This window comes from Carassius auratus, unplaced genomic scaffold (assembly GCF_003368295.1).
Source record: "Carassius auratus strain Wakin unplaced genomic scaffold, ASM336829v1 scaf_tig00003761, whole genome shotgun sequence".
Classification (NCBI taxonomy): Eukaryota; Metazoa; Chordata; class Actinopteri; order Cypriniformes; family Cyprinidae; genus Carassius; species Carassius auratus.
Window position 1 is genome coordinate 501333 of NW_020523543.1, and position 26198 is coordinate 527530.

The window sequence follows — 26198 nt, forward strand, 5'->3', positions numbered from 1 at the left end:
ACTTCCTGCATCTTGAAACAAACCCCACAAAAAAAACCTTTCATCCCAACATCCCTTTTCCACCCTTCCCCTCTCCCTACTTTTCCCTACCTCCTCCCCCCTCCTATATTCTCTCATCCTCAACCCTTTCCCCCATTCAAAGACATCCTTTCATCCCAACATCCCTTCTTCCACCCTTCCTTCAGCCACTATCAGGACTTCCTCTCGTCTAACTGAGGGCGCCTTCACACCTGCGCATTCTGTGATGGAGCCATGTGAGAAACTCCTGCTCTCATAACCCTATGACACCAGCAGATTGACTTGCAAAGCACCTCCGCACTCCTATCAAGAACCTGACATAGTCGACAGGCCACTAGCAGAAGAGGCTGAATTAAATCAACTTATCTTCTCTCCATGACACACTCATTTCAACTATTAACCATATCACAAACACAGAATACTCCTTCAATTAGCAAGCCACGGAGCTGGCCGGCCAAAGCCGATACCAATAAATGCCAAGTCTTGCCTATCCATCATGAATCCGGTGAGGCTTCTGGGATGGTGCCGTTAATTCATCGTGAGCCTCATTTATTAGCAGAAGCAGCCTAGGATGTTGGTCTATCTCCCGAAGCTACAAAGGATTCTTACTAACAACCACAGTCTCCTTACATTGTTTACCTCCTCGAAGACTTCAGATAGCTGCACCTCCATCTGCACCTCCATAATGAGGGTATCCACACTTATCTCTCATCCGGCTGTATCCAACTGTATATGGATTAGACTTCTGAACAGCCTCCGGAATTCATTTCCTACAATTCACAGTCAAGAGCAGTCTCCACAGCATTATGTAACATATCCCATAGTCATAACAGCCATCCTTGGGGGTTTGAATAGTCAGAATCTGCTCATCTGCTCAGATTATGCAGTAGAAATTGAAACCATGATCAAGAGATAATTATATTTGACAGTTATATAATTCATGCATTAGCCCACTTAATCTACTCAACAACAGTTCCTCCTCCGAGCAACTCCTATACCATGACTCCTATACCATGATGAATCTTGTAAACCTGAAATGGGAAACGAGATGAAGAGTCAAAGTTAGACTTGGCTCCGGAATAAAAATGCATCTCGCCGGTCATACCACAGACCAAACACCAAATAGGCTTTCTAAGAAGCCATTCTTAATTGCCTTGCTTCAACCATGATCTCCAGGATACCACTCCGGCTGGAACTGTCTCAAAGCTTCCTTTCCCATCAACCGACCCACTGTCTATCTACAACTTAACATCTTACAGTCATTCAGATCCCATTTTATACCTACTTGGGGGATCAACTATTTCTTCGAATAACCACTGGCTGCGATTGCCCAGCTTCTCTCATTCTCACACTTTCATACTTCTAAGGGCTTCTGAAAACAAGAACCTGCGCCTGAACTAATCATCCTCTGCATCCTCTCTGTATGATCAGGCATTCTGAGCTCACACTTAACTCAGCTCTTCCCAACTTTGGGGGTCCTCATTTTCTGGCCTAAATATATGCTAGAGATGGTACCCCGATGCTGAGTCTCTCTGACCCATCAATTCAAGATGCCCTGATCAACCTGACCATCATCCCATTCCATTGACCCCTTCATCCTCTTTCTACTCTTTCCCAGTTTCTTAGCTTGTTTGTGGCTTGGTCCTAGCTTGTGTAATTACATTTCATTTTTTCCAAAAAAAATTAAAATCAAGGAAATTTATCTGGCATTTCTTTCTTTTTGCTGTACCGAACCAAGACACAAGTGTATCGTATTGAACCGAACTGTGAATTTTATGAACGTTACAACCCTAATATATATATGTATCAACATATATATGTATAATTTATATATGTATCAACAGGATATTTTTAGTTCCCTTCACTTTACAACAAAATCTTATTTTAAAATCTTAAAATCTTAATTTAACAAATATATCAGAACAAAACAACAATTAAAAATATCGTTCTAACAGGGGCAACAGTCTAAACAGAAACGCCCACAATTCCCTCTCCCTAGCCACTTCCTCCAGCTCTTCCAGAGGAACCCAGAGGCGTTCCCAGGCCAGCTGGGAGACATAGTCCCTCCAGCTTGTCCTAGGTCTTCCCCCGGAACACTCGGCTGCAAACCGTCCCAGTGCACGTGAAGATCCTGGTCTGAGGAGGCCAACACGACAACATCATCTACAAAAAGCAGCGAACAAATCGCATGGTTCCCAAACCGGACACTCTCCTGCCCTTGGCTGCGCCTAGAAATTCTGTCCATAAAAATTATGAACAGAACCGGTGACAAAGGGCAGCCCTGCCCGAATGCCTTCTCCAAATCCACAAAACACATGTGGACTGGTTGGGCAAACTCCCATGAACCCTCCAGCACCCTGGAAAGGGTATAGAGCTGGTCCAGTGTTCCACGACCGGGACGAAAACCACACTGTTCCTCCTGAAATCCGAGGTTCCACTATCGGCCGAACTCACCTCTCCAGTACCCTGGCATAGACTTTCCCGGGGAGGCTGAGAAGTGTGATCCCCTATAGTTGGAACACACTCTCCGGTCCCCCTGCTTGAAAAGAGGGACCACTACCCCTGTCTGCCAGTCCAGAGGTACTGCCCCCAACCGCCATGCGATGTTGCAGAGGCGTGTCAGCCAAGACAGCCCAACAACATCCAGAGACTTGAGGTACTCAGGGCAGATCCCGTCCACCCCTGGTGCCTTGCCACTGAGGAACTTTTTAACTACCTCGATGATTTCAACCCGGGTGATGGACGAGTCCTCCTCCGAGTCCCCAGCCACTGCTTCCTCAACGGAAGACAAGTCGGTGGGATTGAGGAGATCCTCAAATTATTCCTTCCACCGCCCAACGATATCCCCAGTTGAGGTCAACAGGTGCCCATCTCCACTGTAAACAGTGTGGTAGGGCACTGCTTCCCCCTCCTGAGGTATCGAACGGTTTGTCAAAATCTCTGAGGCCAACCAATAGTCTTTCTCCATGGCCTCACCGAACTCCTCTCAGGCCCGTTTTTTTGCCTCCACGACTACCTGGGCTGCGGTCCGTTTGGCCTGCTGGTACCTGTCAGCTGCCTCCGGAGTCCCACAAGCCATCCAGGCCGGATAGGACTCTTTCTTCAGCTTGATGGCATCCCTTACTTCTGGTGTCCACCACCAGGTTCGGGGATTGCCGCCTCGACAGGCCCCGGAGATTTTACGCCCACAGCTCCGAGCAGCCGCAGGGACAATGGAGGTGGAGAATGTGGTCCACTTAGACTCAATATCTCCATACTCCCTCGGGATCCGGTCGAAGCTCTGCCTGGGAGTTGAAGCTCTGAGGTGGGAGTTGAAGAGCTCTCTGACGGGGCTCGGCCAAACGTTCCCAAAAGATCCTCACAGTACGCTTGGGTCTGCCGAGTCTGTCCAGCTTCCTCCCCCACCATCGGATCCAACTCATCACCAGGTGGTGATCAGTTGACACCTCCGCCTCTCTCTTCATCCGAGTGTCCAAGACATATGGCCGAAGGTCTGATGACATGACCACAAAGTCGATCATCGACCTCCGGCCTAGGGTGTTCTGGTGCCACGTGCACTGATGGACACTCTTATGCTTGAACATGGTGTTCGTTATGGACAAACCGTGGTTAGCACAGAAATCCAATAACAGAACACCTCTCGGGTAAGATCAGGGGGGCCGTTCCTCATAATCACGTCGTTCTACTGGGGGACTTCAACGCCCATGTGGGCATTGACAGTGACACCTGGAGGGGTCCAGGTGTCACTGTCACTGCCCACGTGGGCGTTGAAGTCCCCCAGTAGAACAACGGCGTCTCCAGTCGGAGCACTTTCCAGCACCCCTCCCAGAGACTCCAAGTGGGCTGGGTAGTCCGCACTGCCACTCGGCCCATAGGCACAAATGACTTTGAGAGACCTATCGCCGACTCGAAGGTGCAGGGAAGCGACCCTCTTGTCCACCAGGGGGAACTCCAACACATGGCGGCTGAGCTGGGGGGCTATAAGCAAACCCACTCCAGCACTCTGCCTCTCACCATGGGCAACTCCAGAGTGGTAGAGAGTCCAGCCTCTCTCAAGAAGTGTGGTTCCAGAGCCCAAGCTGTGCATGGATGTGAGCCCGACTATCTCTAGTTGATACCTCTCAACCTCCCGCACAAGCTCAGGCTCCTTCCCCGCCAACGAGGTGACATTCCACGTCCCTAAAGCCAGATTCCGTGTCCAGAGATCGGGTTGTCGGGGGTCTCGCCTTCGACTTTCGCCCGATCCACTATGCACCAGCCCCTTACGCTCCCTCCTGCAGGTGGTGAGCCCACAGGAGGGCGGACCCACGTCACTACTTCGGGCTAAGCCCGGCCGGACCCCATGGGGGGAGGCCCAGCCAACAGACACTCGCATACAAGCCCCAACCCCTGGGCCTGGCTCCAGGGTGGGGCCCTGGCTGCGACATGCCGGGCGACGTCTCGGTCCTTGTTGTATTTCTCAACATTAAGGGGTTTGTGAACTGTTCTTAGTCTGGCCTGTCACCAAGGACCTGTTTGCCTTGGGAGATCCTACCAGGAGCATATAGCCCCAGCCTCTCCACCACGATAAGGTGACAGTTCAAGGAGAGGTAGCTATAAACAAACAAAAAAAAAAATTAAAGTGAAACATAAGGTAATTTTGCGTTCTCTCATTCGGGAGAAATCCGTTTCCATATTCATGATGTTGCACATTTGAAGCTTAACTATTATTCATGAGGTAAAAATAAGGCTTTGTAGTTCACGCATCGATGGTATCATAATGAGCAATATGCCAAAGTGGACCGGATGTCAAGGCGAACGGCTGCTGTTTCCAGTGAATATGTGCGCGAGGCACCAGCGCGATCAAACAGCTAAAACAGATAATACTAAATGTTTGGTCACACTTCAGGTATAATTAAAAAATGCAAACTGTAAGCATATGGAACTTAAATATATATATTTTTTTGGTAACACATTTTTATTGAATTTTACAGCACATTTAACAAACAAATATAACAAAACGTACATTTAAATTCAAACATTCCTTATTCAAAACTCCCCCCCTCCACTATAACCCTGGCAGTCTTTTAATAAGTATATATTGTCACGGTTTACGCTGCCGGAAGAAACACGAAGCCGAGAATAAACGAAATAAGGCTTTTAATATATTCAACTCATGGAGCACAGCGATAGACACACGTAAGTGAGTGAGTTAGTAGCAAGTAGACCCGACAAAACAGAACTGAAAGGACAAGGCTTATGTACAAAGGATAATGGGGAATTACAGGTGGATGGAATAACTAAATTAACAGGGACATGGAACACATGAGGAAAAGAATAGACACACCTGGGAACTAATCAAACCAAACACGGAAGACAGAAACTGGGTCACAGGGGCAAAAACACTAAATGAGTCCAGGTATGTGACAGTACTCCCCCCTCCCGGTAGGTGCGTCCTCGCACCGTAGAAACAACCGAGGGAGGCGTGGGTGGGAACTTGGGAGGAGGTTCCGGTGGAGGACGGACTCCCAGGAGGGGGCCAGCAGACAGGGACCACGGAGGAAGGAGCCAGGAGCCAGATGGTCCACCCAAGACCAGCCATGACGGAGATCCAAGGTGGAGTCGACGCCGGGAGGCGCCATGGTGAAGGAGGGGTCGACGACAACAGGGGGCCGACAGGCGGAGACTGCACCGGTGGGTGAGGAGCCCAAGATGGAGCAGCACAGCCGCAGAGCCAGGGTGACGTCGAGGTTCCGGAGGGCCTAGGTGGAGCAGAAGGCTCCTGGCAGACCGCTGTGGAGCCGGAGTGACCGAGGATGGAGGTGGAACCGGAGGGAAGGAGGAGCCTGACAGAGCCGGAGGGATGGAATGTCGAGGTGGAACCAGAGGAGTGGAGTCCCGAGGCGGCGGATGGTCGACGACTGACCAAGGTGGAGCCAGAGGGACGAGGGAGCCCGGTGGAGCAGGTGGGATGACAGGCCACGGTGGAGATGAGGGAGCTAAGAGCCAAGGCGGAGCCGCTGGGTCGAAGGACCGAGGAGGAGTCCAGGGCTCGGAGGCTGGAGGCGGAGACAGGGCCTTAACGCGCCAAGGCGGAGCTGGAGACTGGCAGTCCAGCGGCGAACCATCGCGCCCCGATAGCGCGGACTGAGGATGAGCTGCGGGACTGACTGGCACCAGCAGGGATGATGAGGAACTGGCTGGTCTAGGAGGAGGACAGAGAGGAAGGATGGGAGGAAGGACAGGAGGATCAGGGCTGGACGGAACCAGCGGAAGTGGAGCAGAGGGACCAGCAGGTTTGGGAGGAGGTGGGAGAGGGAGGCTGGGAGGGAATACAGGAGACACAGAAGATTCAGGGCTGGGTGGAACCAGCGGAAACACAGATGATTCAGGGCTGGGCGGAACCAGCGGAGAAACAGAAAAATCATGGCTGGGCGGAACCAGCGGAGACACAGAAGATTCAGAGCTGGGCGGAACCAGCGGAGACACAGAAGATTCAGAGCTGGGCGGAACCAGCGGAGACACAGAAGATTCAGAGCTGGGCGGAACCAGCGGAGACACAGGAAACTCAGGGCTGGGCGGAACCAGCGGAGACACAGGAAACTCAGGGCTGGGCGGAACCAGCGGAGAGACAGGAAACTCAGGGCTGGGCGGAACCAGCGGAGAGACAGGAATTCAGGGCTGGGCGGAACCAGCGGAGAGACAGAAGATTCAGGGCTGGACAGAACCAGCGGAGAAACAGAAAATTCATGTCTGGATGGAACCAGCGGAAATGGAGCAGAGGAAATGACTGGAGGAGGTAGGAGTGGGAGACTGAGAGGGTATACAGGGGAATCAGGGCTGGACGGAACCAGCGGGGAAACAGGAAAATTAGGGATTACCTCCATAGACCAGTCCATCAGATCCAGAACTTGCTCCATATGATCTTCAGAGACTGCATACAGCTCACCCTCAGTCGCAGGAGTGTGGGCAGGGCTTTCCTCCACGCCCTCGATCTCCACTAGGACTCCCACGATGCACGGTGTTGCCGGCTCACACACCTGGTCAGTCGCGCTCTCGAGATCCTGTTCCCTGTCAGTGGATGGCTCGGGCTCTGTGGCTGCGGTGGGCTCTGGCTCCGTTCGGCGTGATGGTGGCTGGCTGGTCTCTGGGTCGGGAGTGGGGCTGGCGAGGTCCTCTATGGGGCAGACGGTGAGAGGTGAACCATTTCTCACCAGAGTCCTCTCCACGAATGCAGCGAAATCCTCCCGAGGACCATCTTCGGGCGACAACGCTCTGCACTTGGAGTTCAGGCTGACGTTGTAGAAGGCGCAGAGCACGTCGTCCGGGTAGCTGGTGGCATTAGCTAACAGAAGAAACCGTCTGGTGTGGTCCTCGAGAGAACGTCCTTCCTGCTCCAGTATGAGGAGGAGGAATCCGGGGCTAGAGAGGGGATCCATCAACACTACGAAACAAAAAGACTGTGAAAAAACAAAAACAAAACAGAGGGAAAAACACGCAGTTTTCTACTTTCTTTTTCAGGTCGGGTCTTCTGTCATATATATATATATATATATATATATATACACACATATACACACATCAAAAAAAAAAAAAAAAAAAAAAAAAAATATATATATATATATATATATATATATATATATATATTGTATACACTCCAAAATACATACTTCACACATCTATAGCCTCTTCAAGATCACCTCTTTTAACAAATTCCAATAATATCTCCCAAATATCATAAAATTCAGAAGACTTCCCCTTTGCTACATATGTAAGCTTTTCAAAGGCCAAACTGGCTATTAAGTTTTTTAGCCAAAGCCCAAGGGATGGATGGCCAACACTCTTCCAACAAAGGGCAATCGAACGCCTTTCCTGTAGCAAACACAGATCCACCAGTTTTCTTTCTTTGGCGGGCAGAGAGCAACTAACCTCATACATACCCAATACACATATTAAAGGGCTTAAAGGAATAGGAGAGGAGGTAAATTGAGATATATACTGAATTACCTTACTCCAAAACATTTGCATCTCCTCACATTCCCACACACAATGAAAAAATGTACCCTGAAGCTTATTACACTTAAAACATAAGTCAGGAATACTAGGGTTAAATTTATTTAGTCTCACAGGAGTGATATAAGTTCTCATTATCCAATTATATTGTAAGAGTCTCAATCGAGTGTTTATAGTTTGGGTTTGCGCTCAAACTTATTGTACCCCACTCATCCAATGAAATGTCTTTATTTAAATCTTGCATCCATGCTTGCCTTTTGTTTTAAGTACTTTCTTTATAATTCTGTGCCAGTATTTTGTATTACTGGGTAATTCGCCCTTTACTGAAACAGTCATGTGTAGAAAAAGTTTCCAATGAGGATAATGAAGGGAGTTGGACAGAATATCTCAATTTCGAAAAAATAAAACTTCTAAGCTGCGTGTATTTAAAAAAATGTTTGCGAGGTATATCTAACTTCGACACCAGATTGTCAAATGACAGTAATATATTATCTTCATATAAATCCATCAATCTAACAATACCCTTATTTAACCATAATTTAAAACCTAGGTCATTTTTAGCTGGGCTGAAATATTCATTACCCCAAATTGGAGAAAAACAAGACAACAATGGGGTCTCTCCGAGAAATTTATGAACTTCATACCATATCATAATGGTATTTTTTACAAATGGATTGTCGATTTTCTTTTTTAGTTCCTTAAGGGGTGCTGAATATATAAAGCTGTCAAGTGTCATGCCTTTTGTGGTCAACTCTTCAGCCTGTATCCAAGGTATATTCTGATCTTTGGAGAACCAGAACATTGCAGCCCTCATTTGAGCAGCCCAATAATACCATAATAAGTTTGGTAATTGTAACCCTCCCATGTCATAAGGCAGGTACAAAAGAGAAAGTCGAAGCCTAGATTTCCTATTACTCCAGATAAAATTAGAAAGAAGCTTATTGACTTTTTGGAAAAAAGCAGGAGGAGGGGCAAGTGGTAACAACTAAAAGATATATAAAAATCTTGGTAATATGTTCATCTTAATCACATTTATTCTTCCGATTACAGACAGGGGCAGTGTCATCCATCTAGTAGTTTCCTCAGACACCATCAGCAATAAAGGTTCATAGTTAGCTCAACTAAGGGAACTTATTTTGGGGGTTATTTTAATTCCTAAATACTCAAAACCATTAACAGCGTTAACAAAGGAGTGTACTACTTTTGGGTTTATTCTCTCTTGTTCATTCAGGAACATAATTGATGACTTATCCTTATTTACCTTATAACCAGAAAACTCACCAAAAAGGCCAATAAGCTTTAAAAGGGAAGGTATAGATTTTTCAAGCTCTGACAGAAATACAACAGTATCATCAGCATACAAGGCAATACGATGTTCTAAAGCACCTGAATGAATACCACAAATTATTGGATGTGATCTAATTGCTATTGCTAGTGGTTCCATGGATAAAACAAAGACCAGAGGTGAAAGTGGTGAGCCCTGTCGGGATCCGCGACTTAATTTAAATGGTTGCGAGACATGGTTGTTAGTAAGTACCTCTGCAGTTGAATCAGCTAATATAATTTCCATCCATCTACGAAAATTGTCACCCAAACCAAATCACGCAAGCACCTCCATCAAATATGGCCATTCAAGTCTGTCGAATGCCTTTTCAGCATCGAGCGACAAGATGGCCGTATCAGGGGTGTCATCCCTAGCGTGTACCAGATTGAGCACCAAAAACTCATATCAAAGCTGAATATTTTTGGAAGTAGTTTAGTTGTAGCTATTTTAGGAGGATATCTGTGTGTGCAGGTGACTATTACTGTGCATAATTATTAGGCAACTTAACAAAAAACAAATATATACCCATTTCAATTATTTATTTTCAGCAATGAAACCAATATAACATCTCAACATTCACAAATATACATTTCTGACATTCAAAAACAAAACAAAAACAAATCAGTGACCAATATAGCCACCTTTCTTTGCAAGGACACTCAAAAGCCTGCCATCCATGGATTCTGTCAGTGTTTTGATCGGTTCACCATCAACATTGCGTGCAGCAGCAACCACAGCCTCCCAGACACGGTTCAGAGAGGTGTACGGTTTTCCCTCCTTGTAAATCTCACATTTCATGATGGACCACAGGTTCTCTATGGGGTTCAGATCAGGTGAACAAGGAGGCCAAGTCATTCGTTTTTCTTCGTTTAGACCCTTTCTTGCCAGCCACGCTGTGGAGTACTTGGTACAGGATGGAGCATTGTCCTGCATGAAAATCATGTTTTTCTTGAAGGATGCAGACTTCTTCCTGTACCACTGCTTGAAGAAGGTGTCTTCCAGAAACTGGCAGTAGGACTGGGAGTTGAGCTTGTGATGTGTGTCACTCCAGTGATGTTGCAGCTCTGAAATATGGCAAAACTGGTGGCAAGTGTCATCTTGGCAGCTGTACGCTTGACTTTTTTCAGTTCACAGGCAGTTATTTTGCGCCTTGGTTTTTCCACATGCTTCTTGCGACCCTGTTGGCTATTTTGAATGAAACGCTTGATTGTTCGATGATCATGCTTCAGAAGCTTGGCAATTTTAAGAGTGCTGCATCCCTCTGCAGTCCTTCTTTTGACCCATTTTGCCAAAGGAAAGGAAGTTGCCTAATAATTATGCACACCTGATATAGGGTGTTGATGTCATTAAACCACACCCCTTCTCATTACTGAGATGCACATCACCTAATATGCTTAATTAATAAGCTTGGAGTAAGACAACATGCATAAAGAGGATGATGTGGTCAAAATACTAATTTGCCTAATAATTCTGCACACAGTGTATGACCAGTTAGTTTGTACACATCTTGAACAAAAAGCAGAGAAACAGCCATATTACCCTGTATTTATCTTAGAAGTTTTTCTATTTTTTCTTGGCCTGTTTGGCCTTTATGGCCAAACCAGAAATGGAAACGAGGCGCCTAGGCAAAATAAAACCATAAAGATTGACATGACATGACAAACCTTCAGACATACAGGGAAAGATGCAAGCACTCAAAATTAATACTCACTCCCATCCTCTTTTGCAGGAGTTATGCCTCCTGCAGATGGAAAACAACCCACCCAGCAAAAACTCGTTGAAAAGACGTCGAAAAGACGTCAATGGCAGACGTCTAAACAACGTTAAAACTTAGTTGAAAAGTGAAAGTTGAAAAGACGTCTTTTTCAGGTCGCCGAAAAGACGTCTATAATGAGACGTCCAAATTACGTTTAAATGTGTTTGAAAAGTGAAAGTGGAAAAGACGTCTTTTCCAGGTCGTCGAAATGACGTCTATAAAAAGACGTCCAAATTACGTTTAAATGTGGTTGAAAGTGAAAGGTGAAAAAACGTCTTTTCCAGACCTAATTACAACCGTGAATAATTTGTCATATTCCTAATTAGTGAAAATAAGACAATTCACAGTATATTGACACATTTATTGACACATTACATCTTTCATGTAAATTCTTGATCACATTTTAAGCCTCCTTTGATTAAACAGACCGTAAAAACAGTAATATTGATTTGTGAAATATAACTACAGAAATAATTGTTTTCTATGTGGATGCATAGAAACAACACAATTACTCCAGTCTTCAGTGTTACATGATCTTCAGAAATCATTATAACATACTGATTTGCTGCTCAAGAAACATTTCTGATTATTATCAATGTTTAAAACAGTTGTGCTGCCCAATATTTTGTGGAAACCATTACATTTGTCAGTATTTTTTAATAGACCTTGCAAAAGAGTAGTATTTATTTAGATTTTTTTTAATCAATTTAAAAGTCTTTACTATAAACTTATCAAATTAATCCATCTTTCTGTATTAATATAATTTTTCAAGACAATAAACTATGAACAATTATAACCACATTAGAACAACCATAAATTTAAATTCTGTCATTAATTACTTACCCTAATGTTGCCCCAAACCATGTTGCAGAACACAAATTAAGATATTTTTTAACAGATGTCTTGTGTACGCAAAAAACAACAACAGCAAAAATAATCTATTCAGAAATTATTACTGCCCAATGGATTTTCACAAAAGCGCCAGCTCTCACGCTCACGCTAATGCAACACTGATGCATCATGGTGCTTGTGTGAATGCGTTATTTTATATAAAAAAAAAAGTCTGGCTTGGAACAACATGAAAGTGAGTGAGGAAAATCTTTGGTTTAACTAACAGATTAGGTAAATGGGTTCCCACAGTGGCACCACTAGATCTCTGCCTGATCTCTGATCTTCTGCTTCTTCTGCTCCTTCCTCCATCCCAATTCTGGATTAATGAGCCACAGCAGATGTTTCCACTTTGAATGCTTTAGCCTCGCTGTTTTTTCTCCAGCATCTAAAGTGAGAAAGAAAACAGTAATTAAAATGTAAATTAATAATACAAAAACAATGGTTGTCCAAAATGTACAAATTAAAGTGTACTCGTTCTTCATGAGGGATTATTAACTAATCAGTATGTCAGGGGTTGTCAGCTCTGGCCCTTAAGGTGAGACTTAGGTCTCTGCAGAGCAAAAGTGGGCGTTTATGACTTACTGTGCGTTCACACCGCCGGTGTCGAGAGCGTCAAAAATCGCTCTTGCCGCTCTGCTCACGACACTGCAGAAAGATTCGAGAGCGTTCTGACGTAGATCGAATGCTTATTTTGTATTTAAAGTGGCTGCAAAGCAAACAAGCTTGTTGATCTCGTGCGCACTAAGAAGAATCGTCCGTTCGTACTTTCATGTACACAGGCCCCAATCAGACTCCCCCAGGGGTCCTCACTCAGAAACGTGTGGCTCTTCCCCTCTCTCTGACATCCTCTTCAGAAGCCAAGAGAGGGGATCTGGCATTCCAGGCATACCTTCTGGTGTGGGAGCCGCTTGTTTGATTCTTAGCACCTTGGGGAGTGAAGGCGGGCTGAGTCGAGGTTAAATCCTCCTTCTCCAGGAACTCCACAAATTTCTCGGCCTATAATTAAAAGCAGTTCATCAAATTTGACCACTCTTATAACTTTAGCTGTAAATTTATTATGCAAGCAGTGCACAAGAATCTAATTCCCCGATCTCCAATCTGTGCCAGTCTTTAAGTTTAAAAAGATTGTACTTTTTTTTTTTTTTCAAATGTCTACATGCACTCCAGTCATCAATTCATAAGATTCAACATTATATTCTGCCTCATCATAGTCATTAATCCACATAATGAATGTATTCTTGAAGAAATATTCCTGGCATAAATCCCCCATTACAAAGTTACATACAATTATCTTGTCCAATAACAATCCAGTAATTACATTTTCTTGTCAGTAATTCTCCATCTGGGGCTCTCCCTAATTCCTATATTCCTAAAAATAGAAAATAAAAACTTAAAAACATATGTATGTAACCCCCCTTTTTTATTTTAATTTATATTATTATTTTATATAATATCATATCATATTCACTGTAATAAAAATACTATTGTTAACCAGAATTTCCAAAAGGTTGTCACTGTTTCCTGACAAATAAGCAATGCTGGTAGAATCATTCTTAAAGTTATCCATTGTATATCACTCAACTGTTCACTATGGAATGATATCGCGGACTTAATTCAAAAGGAGTCGCAAATTGTATTTGCAATTGCATTTTCAATTTGTGGACGCATAAAATGTGACATAATCCAAACGCAAATGCAAATCACGCATTACCGTTTGCATTTTCGTTTAAGCCAACGCACAGTGTCTGCCATATTTAAAAGGGAAATGCAAAGTCCGTTTGCAATTGTGTTTCCCATGTCTTACGAGTCTTGACCCTGTCATATTTAAATAGCAATTTCAATTACCACGTCTGCCTTTTCACTTTCACAGCGTCTTGTACGTAGCCAGCCAAAACTCAAATGGAATCGCAATTCCCTTTGTATTTCCATTTCCGATGCCTTACACGGAAACCTGTCAATCACTGTCAAGGGTGGGATTATGCTATGGGGCGTGTTCGTGTTGGGACGTGACGTCACTCACAGTCGACGGTCAAGAGGTGATGCCCTGAACAGACGCAGATTTATTGTAAACAATGGAGGTAGTTGGTGAAATTGTGGAGGACCTTATGATGCTCGCGCAGCAAGTTGACGACAGTGCATCCTCTACAGATTTCCTCTTACTCAGAAGCCATTTAATTTTGGATAAGATAAATTAGTTTGTGGCCTTGAACATCAGCAACATCAGTAATGTTGTCTTCGCCAACCTCAGTGAAGTAGCTAACAGGCTTTTTGTGAAGGACAGGACAACTAAAGGACCAGGACGTCCTTTACTGGACATACCACAAGAGATGATCGAGTACTACGTGATATGTGGTTACTCATGTGTCCAGCTTGCACGCCTGCTTGGAGTATCTGAGCGAACCATACGTAGAAGACTGGAACAGCATGGATTAAGGTACTTAATTTTAATACATTTGTATTAATGAGCGAGGGAAAAGTGAAATGGCACTGTACAAATAACAAATATAAATACATACACTATAAAACATGGCAGCTACTTTTGGCACTCCAGATCACTTTTTTTTATTAATTTGTAATTTAAAGGATTTTGATGATATCATTGGTTATTATGTTATGATTATTGCCTTAGTTTTCTGATGAATCTTAAATAATTTATTCTTCCCCCAAAGGACTAAAGATTTGTACTCTGATGTCACTGATGATGTATTAGACAACATTGTGGCAGAAATACAAAGACATTACCCAAATGCTGCGTACAGGATTATACATGGTCTTCTACGGGCACAAGGTCTTCATATTCAGAGTAAGAAAAATGTTATGATATTTAGAGTTTACACTTTTTGTAAATTAGAAAAAACTGTTGCACTCCAAATTGACAAGAAATCCTTTATATTCAGGTGCATAGAGCTAAGGGAATACTTAAAAAAACCAGCAAGAAGGTTGCTGGTCGCACACTGCATACAGTACAAATTGAAGAAGTCTAGCAACTTTTTATTCTATAAGTAAAGTGCATGTGAATTAAAAAGCAAGCAAAAGTTTTAGCACATTGCTAACTTCAGCACAGATTCAGTGTGCGGCCAGCAATTTGGATGTTTTATATTAAAGGTTCAGGTTTTACTGGGTAAATTCTTAAATACCATAATTGGTTGAATTTCTAGTTAATTACAGAATCAAAAACAAAACATTTAATTAGATTTTAATTAATGTATTGATGTAAATAAATATATTTTGCATTTTGGTTTTCTTTTAAGCTTCAAGGGTGCGCGAGTTGACTGCTGCAGAGATGAAGACCTTACCCAGTCAAAATGTTCTTTTTAACCTGTGAAACGGTGCAACAGGTAACTCGTTTATTGGGATAGATCAACTGCTCACCCAAATATGCTTGTACAAATATTCTTGTACAATGTCTTCATTCACAGAAGTGTGTGTATCGGTGCCAAGTCTCACCCCTTTAAATAAGTGTTCTCAATTTGCAAAATTAAATAAAAATGCTGCCTGTTGCAGTTAAACCAGTAGGTGTGTAAGAATGTTTGTTACACTTTACATTTGTGGTGTAGTATCAGGCTTTCATTGTCAGTTTTTTTAGATTTATGTGGGATTTAATCATTTTATTGAAAAATGAAACCAATGTGAAATGGACAAGAACAAAATTATACATACCTTCAGAACAATTAAATCAAACCCAGGTTTATTATGCGTTTAGACAAATAATGTAACAAAAGTCTCAAAATTCCAAACAGAACCCTAAGACAACATGAGGGTTTACGAAATATTCATTTTAGACTAAACCAAAACAAAGCTGTTGCTGGACACAGCTGCATTTAGATCAGCGCAGAATTCTTCATAATCACTGTAATGCAGTGGGATTTTAAGGGTCTCCCTGCATGTTGAGGCAGTTGGCATTCTGACGTCAGGAGACACTTCCACGTACAGTTCCTGTGGTAGGCTTGTCCATCCAACCCAAAACTCAACAAGATTTTTCAGCTCTTGTGGTGTACCTGTTTATATATATATATATATATATATATATATATATATATATATAATGTGTTAGTTTGTATGCTAATTGAATAAATGTGACATTAAAACTGACATGACATTTTCATATAAGACATCTTCATGTCATCTTACAATGAAATAACCACACAAACCCAACCCAGCAAATTACATCTTAAAAATGCTATATTAAATGTGTACAAATACAGAATCAAAATGTGTACCTTGTTCAACGTATTGCCGTAAATAGGATGTGATTCTGCAGCATGTTTCCAGATTGAAGTTCTCCTCATCATCACTGTCAGGGTTTGGCCATATTACTTTTTCCAGGATCATCTAGTATAATAATCACAAAATAAATTGATGCAGTAGCTTACCCACTGCTGGTACTATACGATTGCACCCTGGAATTAATGCTACAAAAATATATAGCATTACACTGTGAACACTCTTGAAATCAGTAATACTAGTAAGGGATAATTCACAAAAAAAAAAATCTTACAGTTTAGTCACTGTCTTTTGATATGTAGGACTTTCTTTTAGCAGCTTGAGTTAAACTAAAAGTTTAAGAATGTTTCTGTTTTTTAAGGGTCATACAATGTGAAAGACTAACAAGTTAAGTTCCAAAATACACCCACATACAGTGGGTAAATAAGATAAAAAAATGTCTGTAAAAAATAAATTGTTCATTCAAAAAATTATTTTCATTAAAAATCAATCTTTCATTAAAAAAAAATAATAATTCAAACTTTCATTGAAGTAAAAGCATTAAAATGGGGAGGGGGATCACATTATGAAAAAAATGTTTTTCTCCAAAACACGTTGGCCACAATTATTCATTCCCCTAGAATGTTTTATGAATAAAATATCTCTGAAGTATATTCCCATTATTATTTACCTTTTTTTAGCAGACCAGAGGGACTAGGAACATGAAATTGTCCAGCCATGACTTCTTGTTTCACAGGATTTTAAATATGAGGAAACACAAAGGCCAAATTCCCTTAATCATCCATCACAATGTGCAAAACCAAACAATACAGTTCAGATTTTTGAGCGTCACAAAATAGAAACTGGCTTCAAGAAAATAGCTAAATAATTGAAAATACCCATTTTGACCATCAGGGCAATAATTAAGAAGTTATAATCAAGTAAAAATGTTACAAATCTGCCAGGAAGAAGACGTGCATCTATATTATCTTAATGCACGGTGTGGAGGATGGTTTGAGTGGCCAAAGACTCAACAATAAAACATGGAGAATTGCAGAGATTATTTGAGTCTTGGGGTCAGAAAGCCTATATATAAAAAAATAAAACATTCAAACAACCCCTACATCCCCACATGTAGTTTGGGAGGGTTTAAAGATAAATGCTCCTCCAAAAACATACTCCAGCATATTCAGTGGTCAGACACGACAGGAACTTTAAACAACACAGGGTTCTGTGGTCAGATTAAAAAAAAAAAAAAAAGAGCTTTTTTTGGCAGCCAACACGCCAGATGGGTTGGGTGCACACAAGGATAAAAAGTATCCCATGTGTACAATTTAATATACCACTGAATCTTTAATGTTGTGGGCCTATTTTTCTGCTGGAGGTCCTGGACTTCTTATTCAGATACATGACATCATGGATTCTATCAAAAATCCAAACCGAGCGGCTTCTGCTAGAAATCTTATAATGGGCCATGGTTGGATCTTCCAACATGACAATGATCCAAAAACAAACATCAAAACAAAAATGGATCACTGAGCACAAAACCAAGCATCTGTAATGGCCATCCCAGTCGCTGACCTGAACCATATAGAATATGAGTGGGCTGAACTGAAGAGGAGAAGCGCCAACATGGATCTGGGAATCTGAAGGATCTGGAGAGATTCTATATGGAGGAATGGTCTCTGATCTCATGTCAGGTGTTCTCTCGCTTGGCATTATAGGAGAAGACTCAGATCTGTTATCTTGGAAAAGGGAGGTTGCAAAAACTATTTAATAAAAGGTTGCAATCATTTTTCACAACGTGTTTTGGAGAAAATAAATTATTTCTTAATTCTCTTTAATCCTGCAATTCGAACCTTAATTTTCAGGGATCATTACTCCAGTCTTCAGAGTTACATGAATGCAGATTAGTTGCTCAAGACACATTTATTAATTTAAATTGTAATAATATTTCACAATATTACAGTTTTTACTGTATTTTTTATCAAATAAATATAGCTTGTCGTACTAATCGTAATTATTCCAAAACATTTGAACAGTTGTGTGTAAACCATGCTTTGCTATTAGAAGGAACTGTAGATAATGCATAATCATTACATAGAATGATGTGCAAGTATATCTTACTATCTTTTTGGAAATATTCTATGAAACATGATGGTACATTACCTGTGCATCAATTGTCAGGGAAGATGATCGTGGAAATAGGACTTCAATAAGAGAAGGTCGTTCTTTAACCATGCGCAAAACTCCAGTATCCTACAGTCTTTTTTTCAACTGCTGCATCTGTTTCTCCCGCCGGCCAATGACCTGAAGTATTTAATTGTTGCAGTCTTTCATAAATAGTTACAAAAATTGTTTAAAATAAAAAAGATGTTTTAAAAAAGGTTAAACTTACCGCATGGTGAAGAAGGCTTTGGGCTAGCCACAGTCTGTTTTCCACAGTGACCCGAGGCAGATCCCAAATGACAGCCAGGTCATTCACTTTTGCACGCTCATCATCAGAAAGTGTATTTGATCTTTGAAGCTGTAATAAAATCAATGTTAGCAAAAAATATACTAATCTAGTTCAAATATTCTCATTTTCACAGTAATTTTTATTTGCACAAAACAATGATCAGAGGTAGGTTTTATGTTGTACATACCAGATGGACAATGTCAATTACATTGGTGTCAGGGCAATCTTCCAGTTGAATTATGACTGTCTCATTCATTTGTCCAGTTATTATTCCAAACATAGCAGGGCTAAGTCCAGTCAATAAGGGACCACCATTAATGAAAGAATGGCCAATCATGCGTCCAACAATGCGGAACAGGTCACTATCCAGCAGAGTTCGGGAGGTTGATGGCACCAAATGGTCTTCTTGACCGGTGAAAAATAAAGTTTTGCCACAGTTGTCTAAAGTGAGAAAAAAAAGAACACTTTTTTTAGGCTCAATACAAGTTCCAAGGTAACACATTTTTATACAGTTTTGTCATGTGTAATTTCATTTAAAATTATTAAAATTTTAAATTGATATTGCATCTAAAAAAAAGCAATTATTTTAGAAATTACCCAAAACCAATCAATTTTCTCTTGTTTTGACAAAAAAACAGTCATACAATTAAAATCAAAGAGACTGAGAGTACTGAAAGAATGTGCATTTTTGCCAAACCCTCCCTTAATTACGTAATGTTTAGATTACAATTACTTACCAAAATCTAGGGCAAACCCAAACTGAACATGTGAAATAACCTGGGATAGAAAGTAGCGTTTCACACCATCTCCAATTGCTGCATCACCTGAGATAACGTAAAGAATATTAATATCTATGCAGTGTATCCAGGATATTAAACATACAGTGATATTGCCATACAGATTGCTTGTATAAAATGTGTTAATATTTAAATAAAACTATTACTTTTACTCCGGAGTATGACGAAAAATGGACGAGCCCAGTTGCCAGGTTGAGATTTATAGAAAATATAAATTTCTCTTTCCTGTGTACTGCTGCATAGGTTCAGTCCTGCGGTTAGACTTTCAGCAGATAGACTTTCAGCCCTTTCCAAAAGTCTCCTTCTGTATTGATGTGCTGCCTGAAACAAGTTTGGCTCAACTTTCCACTCTGAGAAGAAAGGAAAATAAAAAAATAAATATAATTTAATAAAAATCTGGTAGGCACTTTTCACAAGACTTTAAACATTGTCATATTTTGAAAGTTTTTTCTAGCTATCCTCTGATATAGAGAAAATAAACTTATTGTTCTACAGACTGCAGGAAACTTCAACTAAATCACCTTCATTGTCACTGTCCCTCGCTTCTCTACTTTGATAATTTTCCTGTCTGATGCTGCTGCTTCTGAAGGTTTTCTGTCTGCTGCTTCTAGGTAAGTCCTCGCTGCTGTCTTGAAGAAAACCCTTTCTGCTGCTGCTAGGTAATTTCTTGCTGCTGTCTCTAGGAAAACCCTGTCTGCTTCTAGGTAATTCCTCGCTGCTGTCTCTAGGAAAACTCTGTCTGCTGCTAGGTAATTCCTCGCTAATGCTAGGTAATTCCTTGCTGCTGTCTCTAGGAAAACCCTGCCTGCTGCTTCTAGGTAATTCCTCGCTGCTGTCTCTAGGAAAACCCTGTCTGCTGCTTCTAGGTAATTCCTCGCTGCTGTCTCTAGGAAAACCCTGTCTGCTGCTTCTAGGTAATTCCTCGCTGCTGTCTCTAGGAAAACCCTGCCTGCTGCTTCTAGGTAATTCCTCGCTGCTGTCTCTAGGAAAACCCTGTCTGCTGCTTCTAGGTAATTCCTCGCTGCTGTCTCTAGGAAAACCCTGTCTGCTGCTTCTAGGTAATTCCTTGCTGCTGTCTCTAGGAAAACTCTGTCTGCTGCTTCTAGGTGATTCCTCGCTGCTGCTTTGGGGGATTTGGCATGTCCCTCCCTCCAACCTTATTTGTTAAAAAAGGAAATGAAAATAAATGTAGAAAAAAAGGAAGGTAAACTTATTTAAATAAAAACTATTATACTTTATTATAATAAGAAAAGTATTCTTTAACATTCTATTGTTTAGTTAGAAAGTTTTCCATGCATCACTTACATTTCACATTGGTCGACATGTTTCTGCATTTTAGCAACAGAAATTTTTTCTTGGCAGTACAAACAAGGTACTTGTGGCCCTTGTCCTGATCTTCCCTCTGAGTACTTTTCAATAAAAAAATAAAATAAAATAAAATTCAGACATGGCAAATCTTAACAGCCATTTCCCATGCTTTATTTATGTAGTTTACATACCTCCAAGCTTAGGTCTTTCTGAAGAGGTCTGATGAAAATCATGCTAACTCCTATGCCAAGGGCACTGTTGCTCAAGTACTCTGCCGAGTATCCTTCATTAAGACAAGGGATTATCTCCAATGACTTTGATCGGGTAGCACCTCGAGTCTTAAGAAGTTCATAGCCTCCAGCATCTTTGAGCTTCGGAAACTGTTTATAGAGGTAATCTGTAAAATCCTCTGGCTGACAATATTTATCTGAAAGGCAAACAAAATGTGTACAGCATGTCTTTTAAAAAATAAAAAATAAACACTTAGAAAACAAAAATAGATTACGTAGAAACGTAACTCTGCATGGACATTCTATATTATATTAATTTACAATGTTACAAGTTTCCTGGGAAATTTTTTTTTTCCCCACTCAGATCAGCTTTCTCCAGCTTCAGCTTCTCAGATGGGTTTGGAATCTCACAGTCTCTTCTTTTAGACAAGCAAAAAAATCTGTGGGTGTATGTTATGGTCTTCAATTTCTTTGCTGGCACAGCTGAACTGCATGACCTCTTCCGTAAACCAACTCTTGATTGTGCATATGGGGCGAACAACCTGCTCACTTCACTACGTGTACCTTGTAAACATTTTAAAGGAATAAAATAAATTACATTTTTGAACACAGTAAATATTTTGCAATAATGTATGTAAAATAACCCAGCTGTCAAACAGTCTTATGAAACGTGTTCAGTTATATTATTATCGGTCTCATTTACACAGTTCCCTCCATAGAAAGAAGAAAGCAGGATATGGATTTGTAAAAGTATTATTACAGAATAAGCAGGAAGGAACACATTAACACATGACAACTGGTGCCGGTGTTCTGTCGATGTAGCATACTTTGTCAGAATAGCATACCGGAAGTTGAGTTTTATAGCGGAGTCTGTCAATTTAGCTTAAAAAAAACACAGTTTATAAAGGGGTATGCTGTTTTGATAGCCCTGGTTTAATAAAAATAATACAGTTTATAAAGGGGTATGCTGTTTTGATAGCCCTGGTTTAATAAAAATACAGTTTATAAAGGGGTGTGCTGTTTTTTTATAGCTCCTGGTTTAATAAAAATAATACAGTTTATAAAGGGGTATGCTGTTTTGATAGCCCTGGTTTAATAAAAATACAGTTTATAAAGGGGTATGCTGTTTTGATAGCCCTGGTTTAATAAAAATACAGTTTATAAAGGGGTATGCTGTTTTTTGATAGCTCCTGGTTTAATAAAAATAATACAGTTTATAAAGGGGTATGCTGTTTTGATAGCTCCTTCTTTAATACAAATACGGTTTATAAATGGGTATGCTGTTTTGATAACTTCTGTTTTAATAAAAAAAAATACAGTTTATAAAGGGGTATGCTGTTTTGATACAGATTTGTATATAAATATATATTTTTATACAATATGCGATATAATACACCAAAATTTACCGCTTGTAATCTTAGGTAAGCTGAAATGATGTTTAAATTTAACGCATGCGCAATTCCACCAATTTCACTGCTGCGCGTGTGCATTAAACGACGGTATGCCATTCTGATGGGTGGTGGCACAGACTAAATACTTGGGGTTTGGTGTTCCGTCAGAACACCGGTGGTGTTCAGGAGCAAATACACGACGTGTATACACGACGCTGAGAAAGTGAAAAAGCAGACATGGTAATTGAAATTGCTATTTAAATATGACTCGTAAGACCCGGGAAACACAATTGCAAACGGACTTTGCATTTCCATTTTAAATATGGCAGACACTGTGCGTTGGGTTAAACGAAAATGCAAATGGTAATGCGCGATTTGCATTTGCGTTTGGATTATGTCACATTTTATGCGTGCACAAATTGAAAACGCAATTGCAAATACAATTTGCGACTCCTTTTGAATTAAGTCCGCGTTATCATTCCATAGTTCACCCTTCGTGGCACTCTATTGAAATGCCATGTATTTCAGAAGTAAAGTCTCAGACCTTATTCACCAAAGGAGTGCTACGTTCGGTCAAGGTCTTTCGATAAATCCCTCTTTCAATGAGCACTTTTTTGTCCTCTTTATCTCTACTCCTACTAAGCCCAACCACCTGCATGATAATATTAACGACTGTAGAATAACAGGTTTTTAATAAACTTTTTATCAGTCCTCCAAGGCCCGTTAGTTCTCACAAAATCAAAATCCCAGTGAAAGCTCCTAATATTAAAATAACATACAGTATCAATTATCCCTTGTCTGTATCCTGCATGTAAGTTAGTATATTGAAGTCTAGCTACTGTCCAATACAATGGGTACAGAGTCATACATTTCCCTTTATCTTCTTCAGCATAATTCTCTCTATTATCCAGTTATATGGGCTTATACAAATAGACTTCTTAAGCCAACATCCCATTAATTCCTTAATTAATATCCAATCTTCTAAAATAACTATCTAAAGGCATATTTAAATAAGCCCATCCTGGGTAAATAAACAGTTTTCCTGTAAAGTAATAAACAGTCCATAAGCTTCTGTCAATGGTCAAAACCTCTTTGACATCTAGAATGCCACTAATGTTAATTTACATTTTATGATTAGGTGTTGATATAGTCATAACATTATGGTATTCTGGGATTTCCTTAGAAATAGCCCAAAGTATTCTGCTATCATTTACCTGAAATGCACAGAAGTCTGCGGAGAAAGTCTGAGTGCGCAGTCTTGTTCAAAAATTTGTGGAACCGCTATTTGTCCACTTATCCACTATTTTTATGGAACGTCCCCGAAACGGGACCCCAGCCCCACAGGCGCTCACCGGATGCAAGACGTTCCGATCTGCCCGCGGTCTCGGTGGGGTGCCTGGGGGGGCCCACGGGCCCCGCTGTGAAGTTTGGGACCCCTGGGACGTTTCTAAAAAAAAATCCCACCTGCCATTTATTTGCATGGGTTCAGCCTAGCGGATTCGTGGACACAACTCGCGAGGGCCCCAGGGCCCCGCGCCATTGGCGGCTCACTCGGGGCGGCCCCTGAACCCACAGATCCGAATTTCGGGCCCCTGGGTCTTTTCTAAAGAAGTCCCACCTGCCATTTACTTGAATGGGTTCGGCCTAGTGGGTTGCTTGCAAAGGTCTGATTGGGCTGAAAGATCCCCTCGACCGGGGATTTAAGGGTCAAAGGGTCACAGAAGGGAGCACACGTCTACAAAACCAGTACGCATTTTGATTGGAGGTGGGACATCCGCCCTTCGGAGACGATGGGTCGTAGGGCCCTGAGATTCGAGGTTTTCACATCTCAGGGGCCCCTCTCCTATGTCCCCGAAGCACGAAGCTGTTGGACCTTGAAAAAAAAGTACCCGTCTGGGACCCTGAAATCCCTCAACAGGCTCTGATCATGTAAGAATCAGAGAGGGCTGAGGGAGGGATTTTGTGCACTAGGGCCCTACGTTTTTGACAGCACACTCTAGGGGCCCTCAGGAACCACCGTTTCGAATTTCGGGCCCCTAGGACGTTTCTAAAAAAATCCCCGCCGCCATTAACTTGAATGTGTTCAGCCTAGCAGTTTCGTGGACACGGCTCGCCGGGGTCCGATCGGGTCAAATTTGAGCAGAAAAGTCTGGTGGCCCTACGATCTTCCTTAGGGGTCAAAGGGTCAAAGAGGGAGCACGTGTCCAACAAACCGGTACGCGTTTACATCTGGGGTGGGACATCCCCTCTTCGGAGATGATGGGTGGTAGGGCCCCGAGATTCGAGATTCTCGCATCTCAGGGGCCCCTCTCCCATGTCCCCGAAGCATGAAGCTGTAGGACCAAGAAAAAAAATACCCGTCCGGCACACTGAAATCTCTCAAAAGGCTCTGATCATGTGAAAGTGAAAAGTGAAAGTGTATGCCAAGTATGGTGACCCATACTCAGAATTTGTGCTCTGCATTTAACCCATCCGAAATGCACACACACAGAGCAGTGAACACACACACACACACTGTGAGCACACACCCGGAGCCCCGGAGCAGTGCGGCGCCCGGGGAGCAGTTGGAGGTTCGATGCCTTGCTCAAGTCGTGGTATTGAAGGTGGAGAGAGAGCTGTTCATGCACTCCCCCCACCCACAATTCCGTCCGGCCCGAGACTAGAACTCACAACCCTTCGATTTGGAGTCCAACCCTCTAACCATTAGGCCACGACTTCCCCGTATGCATGTAAGAGTCAGAGAGGGCTGAGGGAGAGATTTTGTGCAGGAGGCTCCAAATTTTTACCTCGCCTTAGGGCCTCACGCCATCGACAGCTCACTTGGGGCGACCACCGTACCGAATTTCGGGCCTCTGGGACGTTTCTAAAAAAGTCCCAAGTGCCGTATACCCATGCACCACATGTGGTAAAATTATCCAAAATTCAACTTTTTTTCTATGCAAATTCTACAGTATTATGTGATAAAACTTACATGAATGGACTCTGCTGAGTGTGCTGAGTACAGTGGATGTGTTTCCTTTAACAATATTGCACACATTTAAAAAAATCGAATTAAATAGAATTGCTTTTTAATAAACTGCAAGTTGTCAATATGCCGTCAAATAAATTGCAGGGTGGACATGCACCACATGTCCAAATTACCACCAAATTAACATTTTTTTCTATGCATATTTCTACAGTATTATGGGATAAAACTTACAAAAATGGATTCCTCAGACCTTGCAGAGTACACCTGATGAGAATTCAACCACGATATCGCTAAAATGTATCTGTCCATGGAACCACTAGGAAGGGCGCTCTGAATAAATGGCAACTGGGAGGTTGTGCTGAATGGATTGACACACTCTGCTGAAGGATGATTGAGGGAAAAGTAGACATTGTCCTTAAACACTCTAGCACCAAGTTTGTTTGGGTGGAGGCCATCCGGTTTAAACAATTGTCTATGGCCCCAGAAAAGATTGAAGTTGTCAATGAAATTCACTCCTTTTATATTACAAGATCTTTGTAGTCATGTGTTCAGCCCAAGCAACCGTGAAAACATATTTGTTCCCCTTGCTGGGAGAGGTCCACTGATGAACGACTGAACTTTTAGTCTTCGAAGTGTTTCAAAGAGTTCACTGAAGTCCTTCTTAAGATGATCACATTGATGATGATTCGATTTGCAGTCTTGTGCTTCATCAGAATGCTCTGAAGTTCCTTGTTCACATCAGAGACCCTTGCTTGAGGAAGGCAGCATGTTGTAGTCCTGCTACAGATGTTTCTGATAACAGAGTCACCCACTATTAGAGTCCTTGGCTCGGCTGCGCTCTGAGCTGAATGCCACTGTCTGC

General features: G+C 41.9%; 2 long non-coding RNA genes across 2 annotated transcripts; both read right to left on the reverse strand.

Annotated features, from left to right (window-relative positions):
- Window positions 1-11436: 11436 nt before the first annotated feature.
- Window positions 11437-12976, reverse strand: LOC113070347 (uncharacterized). The gene is made up of 2 exons (XR_003279910.1): window positions 12564-12976; window positions 11437-12366 (listed from the first exon to the last, which is right to left on the reverse strand). It is a non-coding gene; the product is annotated as an uncharacterized LOC113070347 (long non-coding RNA).
- Window positions 12977-15652: 2676 nt separating this feature from the next.
- On the reverse strand, window positions 15653-18905 carry LOC113070341 (uncharacterized). The gene is made up of 5 exons (XR_003279902.1): window positions 18830-18905; window positions 18583-18711; window positions 18354-18494; window positions 16202-16313; window positions 15653-15979 (listed from the first exon to the last, which is right to left on the reverse strand). It is a non-coding gene; the product is annotated as an uncharacterized LOC113070341 (long non-coding RNA).
- Between the last annotated feature and the right edge of the window lie 7293 nt (window positions 18906-26198).